The sequence below is a fragment of the Trachypithecus francoisi genome, unplaced genomic scaffold (genome assembly GCF_009764315.1).
Source record: "Trachypithecus francoisi isolate TF-2019V2 unplaced genomic scaffold, Tfra_2.0 Lachesis_group4, whole genome shotgun sequence".
NCBI classification, from domain to species: Eukaryota; Metazoa; Chordata; class Mammalia; order Primates; family Cercopithecidae; genus Trachypithecus; species Trachypithecus francoisi.
In genome coordinates, this window is record NW_022681469.1 from 83,112,992 (window position 1) to 83,128,046 (window position 15,055).

A 15,055-nucleotide genomic window follows, 5' to 3' on the forward strand; every position below is an offset into this window, starting at 1 on the left:
GAAATTAGTCTCAGTAAAAACTCATTACTCCTGCCTCACAATCATCAAATCCATTTCAGTAACTGGCAAAGAAAATGGCCCCTTGTGAAGAACTTCTCCTGCAGGCATTTCTCTTCCTGGACAATTAAGTACTTTGTGGAACTTGCTCTCTTCTTCATCATTTTTTATTTTCATAGACTATGACTGCAAGGGTCTAATAGTTGTATATTATGTGTGTCAATAGAACTTAAAGTGTTCACTCTCTGGCTACCAAAGCTAGGAAGCAAAAATCTTCATTTACACACATTCTGCCTTTACATTTACGAACTCCCCCCGCCCCCCCATTTCCCAAGTGAAGTATAGAGCTGGGTAAGGGAATTTAAATTTAACTAAAAGATTTTTGCAATTTTCTAATCATTGAGAGGTTATTTGGGGTCTTATTTATTTATTCATTTCTTAAAAACGAAATATTTGGTATTACAGAGCTGTTTTATGTGATACTGAAATCAGTGGCTTTAATATGAAATGTGAGTTTCTTTTCTGTGAAATCCTTCTAAGAATAGATTTAAACCTTATATTTGCATATATTATTTTTTTCTAAGGTAGATGATATGATTTTCAGTGCTTTAACAGACAGATCCCAATTTATGAAATTGAGAATTGTGAAATTTTGGAAATATAAAGAATCTTAAAGATCATATGAATTATAAAGAAACTTAAAGATCATATAATTACATGATTTTCAAAAAGTATTCCATGAATTTGAGAAATTGTTTGATGTGCCTTAAAGCCATTTTCCATCTCTTGTGTGGGAAGGTGAGGGCCAACACGTGGGGTGGGCTCTAGTGCCCCTCGTACTCTTACACTGCTGCCATCCTCCCTGATTGATGCTTTTATAAGAAAAACTCTATTTGTATTATCAGTTTTATTCACATGGGGATTAGGCATAAGATTATGTCTGCAAGAGGTTTCTACTGTGGAAATGTGAAACCTGCTAACGTAGGTCAATGGATTCGCTCTATGGATGAGAAAAACAGGAAACAAGAAGGAAAAGTGATTTGCTGAGTTCAAATATTTAATGAATAACAAAACCAATCTGGACTTTAGGTTCCAATTCTAACTTTTAGTTGTATGATTTCTCTTTAAATCTTTAGCCTCAGTTAGTTTCTTCTGTACATACCAATTGTTAGTATACAAATAAAGAAATATAAAGAATGTGCTAATCACATTTAATCTAAACATTTAATTTTGCCTAATGAGAAAGATGTTTAAAGTTTGCAGAAAATTTCCTTACAAATGGCATTATGGAGTTGTAAATAGAATAGAGACTTGCTATAAATATTGTGCTAACTAATCATTATTGCATGAAAGTAAATATTGGATAGTTGGCATACCCATATCATTCCTTTATGAAGTTTGCACGTAAGAAATTATAAGGGATGTAAATGCTTATTAGGGATGTAACATTCTTATAAGGGATATAAAATACTCAAGGAGACTGGGACACAGTCTCCTTGAAGTATTAATAATGAAACTTTATGGACTTAGAAAGCCAGTGGGTTTGTTGCATCTGTCCAAATGCAATCCACCTAATAATATTTTAATCTTATTTTTAATTTGCCAAAGAAAAATATACGTTTACAAATCTGGTGATATTTTCTTAAAGATTTTCTAAATACTCACTTTGGGAACCACAGAATCTAGGATACTTCTCAAAATGAGAACCTAGTAATATGTATAAAATTTTCTAATTAATTCCACACACCCTTGGCCTTTATTCCCCACCCCCACTGTGCTTGAACAAAACAGTGGTCCTTATTTAACATCTGAACACAACATATAAAGACATAGTTATATCAGACTCTCAAATTAGGAGTAAGCTATATGCCATTAAGTCTGAATTTAAAAATATAAGTGTCTTTTACTAACTCAGACTCTAAATCCCAGATGTAATTTAGTTGAACTTCCTGATGTATTATTTTTTTCCAATTTTTACAATTAATTATGAAATTAGACTGACTAATCAGATTGAGGCTACTAGTCCTTTATCTTCAAAGTGTAAACAAATGATTTTTTATAGCAGACTTATAAGGGTGTCACTTAAAAAACATAACTATACATTTTTAGGTAGGCAGCACTATTACTAATAGATGTGATTGGGCCAGGCACAGTGGCTCATGCCTGTAATCCCAGCACTTTGGGAAGCCGAGGCAGGCGGATCATGAGGTCAGGAGATCGAGACCATCCTGGCTAACATGGTGAAACCTCATCTCTACTAAAAATACAAAATATTAGCCAGGCGTGGTGGCGGGCGCCTGTAGTCCCAGCTATTCGGAGGCTGAGGCAGGAGAATGGCGTGGACCTGGGAGGCAGAGGTTGCAGTGAGTCGAGATTGCGCCACTGCACTCCAGCCTGGGCAACAGAGAGAGACTCCATCTCAAAAATAAATAAAATAAAATAAAATAAAATATGATTTATTAATTAGTGTAAATTAATGTTTTATTACAGAAATCTCAGTATACAAAATGTGAATTGACTTCAAGTCTATATGTTATTGCTAAGGAAAACATACATACTGAAAATAACTTTTTTTCCCCTAAAACAACTATGAAACAGAACTATGCTACACTAGTCAACTCTTAAGTCTGAAAATTACCTTAAACAAGATAAGGACTAGTGAAAATATTAAACTCTTACAAACCAAATTTTAGCAAAAAATCTTGGCTTAAAGTGATGGTTGCTTTGAAAATGATTCATCATTTACTGACATCAAATTATGGAGAGCTCCCTTTTCACACACATTCCAGAGCACTATGTATGTTTCTCACATAATGTTTAAATGTTAGTCACACTTTCGGTTAGTAGAATCAGTAATTTTTATCAAATATTTAATATCTGTTTATCACATTAGACTCACTCTATAGCCCCATGAGGACAGGCCCTTGCCTGTCATCTGCAACAGCTGCAGACAGTACACACAGAACAAGTTCAATAATATTTATTGAATGAATGAATAAAATCAGAAACCAAATCAATAAAATAATTCCAATCAATTTATGATTCAACAGATGCCATTTGGACAACTAATTGTGGATAAAGACAAAATGTGCTTTTCCTTTAAGCCATTCCAATATATTATGGATTAACTTGAGATTTTTTATTTTAATCTAATTATTGAAAACACAAGAAGATACTAGTGACATAACTTAAAAATACAGATCTATATTTAATTACAATCAGAACCACAGTGTAATCTTGAGAACCTCTAATTTTTCCATGTTACCTGTTGTAGTAATATTACATATATTTTGGATAACGAAATATGCACAATGTTTTTCTGAAATTAGCATTGTCTTGGAGGCAGATTTCAGATGATCATGGGTGTCAACGACAGTATGTCTTACTAGAATATTTTCTTGTCTTCAGAGCTAGTTAAAAGCACATATTTCTGCAATGATTTTCAGCTACATATAAAAATATAATATTATGTTTCTACTCAAGATGTACAAATGCCTTAAGAAATAAAACAGTCCACATAAAAGTTTAATAATACTAGCATCTTATTTATAACATTGTGAATCAAATGTTCCTTTCTCACTTTACAAAAATAAAAATGCACTCCCAAAAGGGGTTGAGAAGTATATTTTCATTCTTTAGTTTTGAGAAACTAAATTTTCTCAACCAAGAACATTTCTAATCACCTAGTTCTTTATTGATTTTTCACAATGTTGATCCCACTACGGAGGCTGCTTAGTCAATGAAAATAATTTTTTGATCACTTACTTTAAAAATTACCATTTGACATATAGAAATATTCACAAGTGTTGTTTCAAATTCAGAATTCATTATATAAGATAGTTCTTACTTTGATGTTCCTCATAGAATACCAGGAACATCACCTATGTGTGTGTATACCTTTTACATATGCTTAATTAGCTAATTATATTTGTAAAAGCTTTGCACTTCTGCTAATTTAATGGAATAACCTATTACATTCCATGATTTGAACATGTCTTTTAATTTCCGTGGCTTACTTTTGGATAAATTGCCTCAATAATTTTGTTTAGAGAGAAGTTAATTTATAGATCTTAATATCCAAGGCATTATATTTTTGATGTCAATGCCAGCAGGAATAAAGAGATTGAATTCAACAATATTATTATATATAGATAAGGCACAAGAATTTCTAAAGTTTGCTTAGATAACTAAGAAAAACATATGTTATAAATATAAATATATTCCAATTCCCATTTCAATAATATTATCACAGATTTTTATTAATCAGCTACTCACAGATAACACTGTGGGATTTATTTCATTCCACGTATATTTACATTGAGAACCAACAGATAACATATCCTGAGAAAATTTCATAGAGATATATAAAAATACCTACTGAGGCTAAAGGAAAACAATAAAATGCATGAAGGCACCAGTGAAAACAGAGGTGGAAGTATAATCACGATTGAACCTAAAAAATAAAAAAAACCCATCATCCCCCTTATAGGCTTTAACTACCCTTATCTTTTCAGTGCACCTTGAGTATCACATGTGTGTCCAATTAACCAACCTCTTGAAAGATCAGATCTTCCCCACAATACACATGATGAAGGGCTGTCTACCTCTTCCCTCCAAGCAGTCTTGACACAAGTACACATTGAAAGGGATCAAATTGAATAGAAAAAGGACCACATTGAATAGAAAAGGGATTGCATCTAAAACTCCTCTTGACAACTGGAATTGTTAACTCAATTAGATACCATGTTTAAGGGGGTGCAAATGTTTTAAAGTACAATTTGAAAACACAATATGCAAACTCTATCAAGAAAAACATGAAATCCTCTGCCAATTACAATGTGGCAGTGTGCGGCAAATGTCTCTGCATAAATGTTAAAATTCAGCTCTACATCCTACATTACTAAGAGTGGGAGGTAGTGGTAGTAGAAAATCTGGGGGAGTGGTGTTTGGTTTTTGAAAAGAACAGTAAGAATTATCATTGGTTCAAAACTTCCTTCTTTTATTGTTCTGTTCATGATTATTTAGAAGGAATTTGGAATCTAATTGAGCAAAATAAAGGACAGGCAGCTTTCTATTTAAGGCTATGGATAATACCCCCCTGTGAATGGAAATGTATTCCTGCATACAGATTTGTAGGATGGTGTTTACTCAGTATCATACAAAGCACTTCTACAATGTGGGTCAATAAATATGTGTAGAACACTTAGCTTGACAGATTTTATGTAAATCCAGAAACACTGGATGTCTTATTTCACTAAAAGGAAATTAAAGCAACTGTTTTATATGCCCAAAACTTGTGTGTAATTGATAGGCTCACAATACAAATATTTTCACTTGGAATCAATGTAAAATTATGCAAAATTGTGATAAAAACTTTAAATGAATGCTACTTGGCTTAGTTTTCCTTAGGCTAGTGCTTTAAGTAAAATTCTGCACTAACTTTACCAAGATGTTGATAAAATAATGAATTTATTTTTATTCCTGCTAAAGAGGATTTTATAATGTGCCTATTCTCTTGATGTTGTTCAAAACTGTCTCTTTATTTCAGTCTACAAAAGACAGCCATCTAAATTTAAAATTACTATTTCCCCACCATATTCAACACTGACTTCTCTAAGTCTGCTTTTTATATGCCAAGGGCATGAGAACAATAAAAGATTGAGTCTATAAAAGGCCACGTTATTAACAGGTGGCCAGCAACTGTTCCAAAGAGCCTTATAAAAGATAAACACCATAAAAGGAGCATGAGAAATTATGCAAACTACTTTTTGTTCTTGTTTGCTATAAAACTCTCAAATGAGCCAGTTTCTGGTTTGACTAAATATGTTTGCATCCTTCAAATGAGATAGTGTGTTTTCCCCTCCTGGATTTGGTTATGGAACAGCATGTCCTACTTTACTAAGATCAAGGAGTACATAAACAGCTTAGTAATATACTGAATTCTGTCTCTTGAATGCTACAGAACATCTTATTTTAAAATTTATAATTTACAAAACTAAAACAAAATTTCTATTTGTTTTTACCCAATCAAATCCCTGTAAAAAGATTAGAAATTACTGTTAAATAATAGGAAAGAAAAATTCCTTATAAATTCCATAAACTAAAGATAACTAATCCTAGTCCTCATACTTTGCTGTCTTTCTAAAGCCAATTAAAATATAAAACTAAACAGGATTATGCTATCAATTAATTGTTTTATAGTTTGCATTTATACTTCACAGTATGCTATAAAAAATTCCATTTCAACAGATACACCACATACGCACACACACACACACACACACACGCACACACAGATTGAAACTTCTAGACCATTAATCTCCTTTGCTCTTCATATTTTCACATTTAGATCTATACTATGTTTGCATAGTGTTTTGTTCTACCAATTTACCATGATTTTTCTAACTGATGTTCTATCGGTGGATGTTTAGGTCTTTCCTGATTATTTCCAATATTATAAAGAATGCTATAATGAACCTCCATTGCTGTACATCAGTCAGATAATTTGGTGAAAGGCTTTTGCACACTTTCAAGCTTTTGATACATGTAGTATTGCAAAAGTGCCCACCAAAATGTGCCAGTTTGGCCTTCCACCAGCAATTTTGAGCACATTTCCCTCAACCTCTAATATTTGCAGATCGCTGGTCCTCCAAGTCTGAGCTCCTGCTGGAGAAATCCTGTGTGCTTATTTTCTTGGAAAGTTCATCCTTTGACTAAAATCACAGTCTTAATTCCTTTACCTTCATTCTTTGTGTATTGTGGTTTCCAGAAAGACATCAAAGCTTATGAAGAATTCATAATATCCTTCCCTGTTTTCAGCATCGAAACATATTTTTGCTTATTTTGTACTTGTTTGGTCATTTCAAAGGATTTTATTGCCGTAGGTAGAAGCAAACATGTGGTCTTAAATGTCCATCTAAAAATAGTCCCATAGACTGGTATCTGAATGCTTAGCATACTGTCCCATTCAAAATTATACTAATTGAATGTATTTAATTATAAATATATGCTCTGCCTGGTAGATCCCTTGGTATAGATTTGTGAATATACAAAAATAAATTTTGAATGTGTTTATCTAAACTAGATTTAAATTTCTTTCAAAGGAAAAATAAGAGGAGAGCGTGTAGCTTCTTTAACTTGAGTTTTAACTTAATTTTAATTTAAAACATAACTCTCAAATGACAGATCAGTTTGGTGGATAAGGAGAGATCACTGTGGATGTCAAGCTGAGCTTTCATCTTCAATAAGTAATTAAACTTTAATAAGAAATTATGTAAGAATGTCAAATTACACATACAAAATTAGAACAGGCTGTTTAAATCTGATGAGAAAATGAATGAGGAATCAGAGACTAGTATAGCTGATTTTACAATGCTAAACACAATAATCTCTTTTTAGGATCTGTTATACTAAATATTCCTTTAAAATTACTTAACCTTTTTGCGTTCTGGTTTCCTGATTTTAAAAATACAATATGAACCCTGTCATTAGCTCCCATCATCTCATAACCCTACCTGACCCGTAAGCTATGTACCAATATTATGAGGAATATTTATGATAAAGTTGTGAAGTCCCTTTCTTTTACACAAAAAGATTCACATTTTCATGTGACAGTATTTTAAAGTCTTCATGTATCAGTGACAACTTCCTTAGGTTACACTCCATTAAAGTGAAAGCCTGAGTCAAAGCATTTGACAATTTTAAGGTTTTAAAATACATGTTGCCCAGTTGATTTTTCAAAGAAACATGTACAAATCTACATTCTATCACTACACCTTGATCAGCATTGGTTATTACAATATTTTCTTTTGTTAATTTGATGAATATGCCCAAATCCACTGTTGTTTTAGTTAAATCTTCATTATGTATGAATTTTAACATAATAATTTCCTCCCTGTAAATTATTTGTTTCATTGGTTTCTATATTTTCCAGCATTCTCATGGATTTCTTTTCCCAATCTCTTGAGATACTAACATTTTCTCTGATCATTAAGATGTATTTCCCATCAGTGTTTTGTGTTATTTTGTGTATAATATTTTGTTTTTCATATGCAGACTTTCACTAACACAATAGTATATTTCTGTCATTGATTTTTAATGAAAGATTTTTAAAGCTGAATTATATTTTTAAATACAGAGATTAATAATAGAGGTTAATAAATACACATACATTAAAAGTTTAATCTTCTTTATAGATTTATTTTATTTAAGTATGTTAAATGCATCAGAAGTTTATTTCAAGGTTGTTATAAGGCAAACTTCTGACTATTTTATTTTCTATAGAGTTAGGCAATTTTACCTGGAACACACATACCTATGATTTAAAGGTACCTTTCAAACAGCCTCAAAACATGTCAATAAGAGGTGTATTAAATACCACACCCCTAGATTACATTATTATATTTTATTGCTATGTTTTATTTCATATTTGTATAGTACTGTGTGTTTTCACATATATGATCTCATTTTATCTTTGCATCAAGCAGTAGATATAAAAAATAAACAAGATTAATTTTGTTATTCTGTCCAGTAGTTCAATCTCTGTAAATCTGAAGAAAATATAAAACCATCAACCACTCAAATAGTTCTGTGGTTTCCTTGGATGCAGTTAAACACTCCCAAAAAAGTAGTTATATAAACTGTATTTTAGCAATTCAGTTAGAGTTTATGGTGCCATAATGAAAAGTTCCCACTTTTTGAATAAAGTCTCATGCAAATAAGGGGATGCAAAAACAATTTCTTAGAGAAAATTCTTCTTCAGGTTAACAGATTGCTAAGTCAATGTTTTCCTTTCAAGCTCATAAACTCAGAAAAATTTGATATTGTTAGAATCTTGATTTCAAAATAACAAAATGTGATACTAATAGCCTTAATATCTATTAAAATTTTAAAAAGATCTACTTGAACAGTTGCACTGCCAATCCACAAAACAACACAAACTTCCTCCTTACCCCACTTCCCAAATAATTACAACAACCAAAAAACAGAAAGTAAACTTGAGAGTTATATAGGATTTCAGTATAAATGTGATTGGCAGCAGAGTATTTATGAAATAAGAATAGAAATTGTAGATCATAACAAACATATAATCTTAATGGATTTGAAGACATGACAAGTCTTCAGAGGCTGCTTTAGAGAATGGATTGAAGGTAGCAACTAGCAAATCTAGTAATGCATATGTTTGTGAGTGTTTAAAATATGTTGTCTTAAAATTGGTGTCAAAGAATAGCACTAAGAACTGCATAACATTTCACTCAAAAATGTGAAATACACAAAACTTTTTACCCATATCAAGCTACCAATCTTCCATTACAGTTGTCCAAAAGTGGGCTACCTTTGGAGAATACATATTCAACAGTCTGACTTGATGCTAAGGGAGTCAAATAAACAAGGTATTGGAAGTAAATGAGTCTTATCACAACTCTCTCTATCTCCGGGAACTTTGATAAAAATAGTAAGTGACATCTTAATAAATTTGAAAGCATGCTATCTTGTCCTGGATTACCCCAAAAGTAGAACTTGAGACAAAGATTTATATGCAAGTAGTTCATTTTAGAAGTGATTCCATGAAGCAGGGCTAAGGCAAAAAAGAGGAAGAGAAGGAGAGATCAAGGGAAAGCCAGTATAAGCATATGTAATAAAATTGTCCACTGCTATAGTTGCCTGGTTATGACTTTGTGGGACCTTCTGAGGAGATTCATGAAATGCATCTCAGAACTGTCAGTCCAGAGAAAAGAATAATTAAACATTTCTTCTTTGACTCCTGTTCCTCACTGCATAAAATTGCTTGAAGTAGCACAGAGGCGGTTCCTGATATAGTTTCTCCTTTGTACCACTCAGATCCTCTTATTCTACCGTTGTACCATTAAATGAATCACAGACTATCTCCCTCAATAGTATGGCCAGTTCAATGTCTGCAAGTATAGGTTTTTCCCTCTAGAACTACATCCTCCAATTCAGCGAGTTTAAGATTTTAGGTATGGACAGCACAAATTCCTGAAGTGACTCAGGGGAACAATGGAGAGAGGGCCAATCCTACTTTGCCTGAGAGTTTTAACCCATATGTCTTGACTCTTATGACACAACACCATATTTTGTTTATGGGCTTGGCTCATCCTGGAAGACATTTCTCCAATCATGCAATCTGTTATTTTTCAACTTAAGCCTTTAATAGGCAATACTACCACTCAAATTAGAAGAGCTGCTTTTAGGTAATGAGGTATATAGAAAGTCCAGTGGATTTCATTGTCATTGCTGCTTGTCATGTCCATTTAGTATAAGATATATTCTTTTGAATGAAGCAATATTATTCATACATAGAATATAAGACCAAGAAACCGGGCATCTGCAAGTCTTCTGATTATGGTGTTGGTGAAGTCACTGTGGCCATAGAAGACAAATGCATATCTAGGGTAAGTGTCAATTTTGCTAAGAATGAATTGCTGTTCTATTTGTGTTAGGAAGTGTGTGATATAATCAATTGGCTGGCTGCTTCTTACAGGTTGGTCCTTAGCAATTGTAGTAGTTTGATCAGCCTTGGTGAGAAGAAGCCTATACTAACCACTGGGTTCATAGATAGCACCCATCCCTGATACAGTGGACAATCTGAAGCAAGAGGTTGGCTGATATCCACAGGTCAAAATTTCTTGTCTACTTACATACTCAGTTCTGCCTCTAATGTAGATGCTCCTGGATGGGCATTAACACAGTCCACAAAGATCTACCCTTTGGATCCACTTTCATTGAACACTCATATGCAATTTATCTAGACTTCTATGTTTCTAATCAACTAGATAAGCCATTCGCCATTGCTTAGAAGTCCATGTAAGTCTATATTTTAGGCTACTTGTCCTTTGGTAAAGAGTGGAAAACTAAATATAAGCTCACAGCTCTGTACTGTGGGAGGATTCCCCTCCACTGTTATCCTTTAGAGCCATAACAAGTGGGGCTGCTGTGTTGCAGCTGCCCATTTACAAGTAGCACCAAAATATCATGCTAAGCCTATCAAGCCTGAAGTTTTTATTTTCTTAGCTGGTATTAAGAAATCCCTTATGAGCCATGAGTTGAAGGAAGGTCCTCTATGTAAAAGAAGTAGGTACCATGGGAGTCTGGGCAATGTGTTTATGTAATTTACTTTTTTGTTGTTCTTGTTCTGTGTGGGCCTGATCCCCAATGCTCTGTTTCTGTTGTACACTGGATTTTAGCTATGTCTTACCCAACATTTTATTTGGTGGGCTTCATAATATCTAGCTTAGAATAGACAACTCCAGCTAAAAAGTTAATTGGTGTCCAACATGCAATATCTACTAGGACCAAATAGTTTGTCAGGATCTATTTTGTGGCGTGTGTGTGTGTGTGTATCATGCTTTTCTTTTCTTCCCCTAGATGTGAGTAATTCTCTTTTGCAAAAAGCATGGCCTTACTCCCAAATCCTAAGTGTCTGTGCTGCCACTTTTCTATTAGGGGTAGCCAGAGATTCCTCATGGCCATTTTATCTATCTGAAATATGTCTCCTGACATCAAATCTTCTGGGCCACTATGATCTCAGTGACTGAGCACCTTGCTTCAACCAATAAATAGACTGTGGCAATATTTCCAAGTGCCATGTATGATGCTGTCAGGATGCAGAGAGGCTGTGGTATGTAGCCAGTCTCCAAGATGATCTCAATGGTCCCTGCTTTCTGCTGTTCATGCCTTTTTACAGTGCTCTCTGATATTGCATGGAGATGACCTGTGTAACCACTGAGATATTGCAAAAATATTTGTGTATAACTTACAAGTCTAGATTATGAGGGATATGTGGCTTCTGACTTGCCCTCTCTTGGTTCATTCACTCTGGGGGAAGCCATCTATTATGTCGTGGAAATACTCAAGCGTGTTTTGAAAAGGAACTGAGATCTCCTGCCAGCAACCATGTGAGTGACCCATGATCCTCTTGGAAGCAGATCCTTTGGCACCAGTTAAGTCTTAAGAGGACTGCAAGTCTGGCCAATATTTTGGCCATAAACTCATGATAGACTCTGAGTCAGAACCACCTGGCTAAGCTGTTACTGAATTTCTGATGCAAAGCAACTATGGGATAATAAATGTTTATTGGTTATAAGCTGCTAAATTTTGACGTAGTATTTTATGCAGCAACAGATAACTAATACCGATTATAGTGCCTAGAATAGGTATGTTGCCCTACCCCAAAATCTGAAACATGGGAATGGCATATTGAAAGTGCTCAGGGCCCAGCAGCTGGAAGGACAATGATGAGTGTGTTAGTAAAAGCCAAAGGTATTTTGAGAGGCTTCTTGAAGCAGCCTGATGGCCCTAAAAGTGGCTGCCAGTAAAGACTTAAAATAAACGAGGAGGATGTTATTGGAAACTTGAGGAATGGGGACTTTTTTTCTATCACAGCAGAAAGTTTAGCAATATTGTCACCTATAATAATGTGGAAGTCGAAATTATGTCCAATTAACTGGGTGATCTAGCTAAGATTTCCATACAAACTGTTAAGGATGCCACCTTTCTTATTAGGGTATCTCTAATACTTGCCACTTTCTAGTCACCAAGTCCAACTAGTATAATGTCATTCATATAGTGGACAAGGGTCATGTTCTGGGGAATGTGAAGACAATCAAGATCTCTGCCAACTGTATTTTGACAAATGGCGGAAGTGTCAATTTGGCCCTGGGGTGAGGGAGTAAATGTGTACTGCTGTATATTCTCTATTCAAAGCAAACATCTTTTGATGCTTCTTACTAATGAGAATTGAGAAAAAACATATTTGCTAGATTCGTGTCTGCATATCAAGTGTCAAAGGCTGTGTTGATTTATTCTAGTTTCGATACAACTCATTCATAATAGCTGCAATTGGGGCCAACGTATGGTTAAGTTTATAGTAGCTTGCTGTCATCTTCCATGACTCATGCAGTTTTGTTCTACTTTATTCAGGGAAAATACAAGTTGCTTGAACAGGAATATAATGCGGACAACCTCTCCTGCATCTTCTGAAACTTTGATGTAATATTAATTTCTGGAAAGATGTTATGGTAGAGCACAATACAATGTGCTTCATCTCCCATCTATAATGCATACCAAGCTACAAAAAAATGAGAGTCTTAGTAACTATAAACAGGAAGTTTCTCACTTGCATCACTCAGATCCTCTTATTCTACCATTGTACCATTAAGTCCAATGAATCACAGACTCTCTCCCTCAATATTATGGCCAGTTCAATATTCTACCCAGCAGATGAGAGAGCAAAACATTGATTCACTTGCTTCTATTACCCATTGATCAATAATGAGCCCAGGATCATAAACATTAATTCTCTCACAATTTCAAGTAGTGCATGAGTGAGTGCTGAGTGGGTTTCTGCAGGTGTCTTGCACTTCCATGTCAGAGAAGCCCTGGAAAAGTAGGTTGCTTGGCCTGTGGTAAGTGGCAGTCAGTTTGTACCTGTGTGAATCTGGTGAAATCTGTGCAAAACTGGAAGCCACAAGAGTGAGCGGAGGTGGAGATAGAGCCAAGAGGATGTAAAATAGTGCAGAAATATAAAATACCACAATGAACTTGTGGTAGATGTATTTTCTTTTTTTTTCTAAAAATGCTTTCTTCTGAAAGGCATTTGTTTTCTATGAACTAATAAATATTAGGGACAAAATTGAAAAAAGCTAAAGATGTCTGCATTTTTATCACATTTATTTACTTACTCAAAAGATAGTGAGGGCCTACAATGTGCTAGCTGCTGTGATAGGCAAGCAACATTGACATGTATTAAGATAAGAAAACACTACCAAAAGTGGAAACAACCCAAATGTCTAATAACAAACAAAACATAATATACATACAATGGGATATTATTTAGCCTTAAAATGAAATTCTGATGCTACAACATGGATGAGCCTGGAAAGATTATACTAAGTGACATAAGCAAGACACAAAAGGACAAATACTGTATGATCCCACTTATATGAAATACCTAGAATGGTCAAATTCATAGAGACAGAAGATAGAATGATGGTCATGAGGGGATAGGTGAAGAAGGATATGGGAAAGTATTGGTTGATGAGTGCAGAGTTTCAGTTTCAGATAGTAAAGAATTCTAGAAATCGATAGTGGTGATGGTTGCACAACAATGTGAATGTGTTTAGTGCCACTGAATTGTTCACTTAGAAATGGTCAAAATAGTAAATTTTATGTTTTCTCTACCACTATATCTATCTATCTATCTATCTATCTATCTATCTATCTATCTATCAATCAATCATCTATCTATCTATCACCTATCTGGCACTACCATGAACTGTAGCCTACCCTTTTTTAGTCATGTCTATAATATTCTGAAACTTTGAGAATACCTCTAAATATAGCAACATTACCTCAAGGTTCCAAGGAATTAATGCCAAGTTCAAAGCCTTGGGGAACTTTTAAACTCCTTAGACCTAAAGGTAATTTATTTGAGACAGTCAAGCAAAAAGTGAAGGGCCAATTATAGATCTGATAACTTTTCTTTGTCTTATTAAACACTGAAAAAAGGAAATCATAGCTCAGAAATGCCCATTATCATCTTAGCTTTAGTGCCTAGTATATTAAATTGGTGGTTGTTACTAGAAATAATATATTCTAAGTTCATCTTCTGATGACATTATATTATCAATTGTATACCTCAAGAACTGCAATATAATTTTAGCCAATAAGTAATAAATTGTAGAAATGCTCTTCTCAGAATGAAACATAAAGTGAAGTCAATATTTTGATTTCTAGAATAATTTTATTACACATCTAGAAGCACATTTTATTCCTTAATTCTTTAGGACATTTTTGCCCATACTCTGGTTAACAAATGTCTCCATGGCTGTTGTTTTTCCTTTTTCACGAAAATTATTTATAGACATATATTAAATTTTAGTATTCCCCATGCATATAATAAACCACTCCAGCAAACCAGGGCCAAAGTAAATCTTTATCCTAAAGTTGTACAGCAATTAATCAGGCTAAAGAAAAAAAAAGAGAGGGAAAAATGTCAATTGTTTCCTTTCTGGCACTGGAACAGGACTGGCATTACTAC

At 34.0% G+C, this 15,055-nt stretch overlaps 1 protein-coding gene across 1 annotated transcript in view; it reads right to left on the bottom strand.

Annotated features, from left to right (window-relative positions):
- THSD7A (thrombospondin type 1 domain containing 7A) overlaps nucleotides 1-15,055 on the bottom strand; it is a 564,048-nt gene that overhangs the window by 363,400 nt on the left and 185,593 nt on the right. The gene's annotated exons all lie outside the window — the stretch shown is intronic.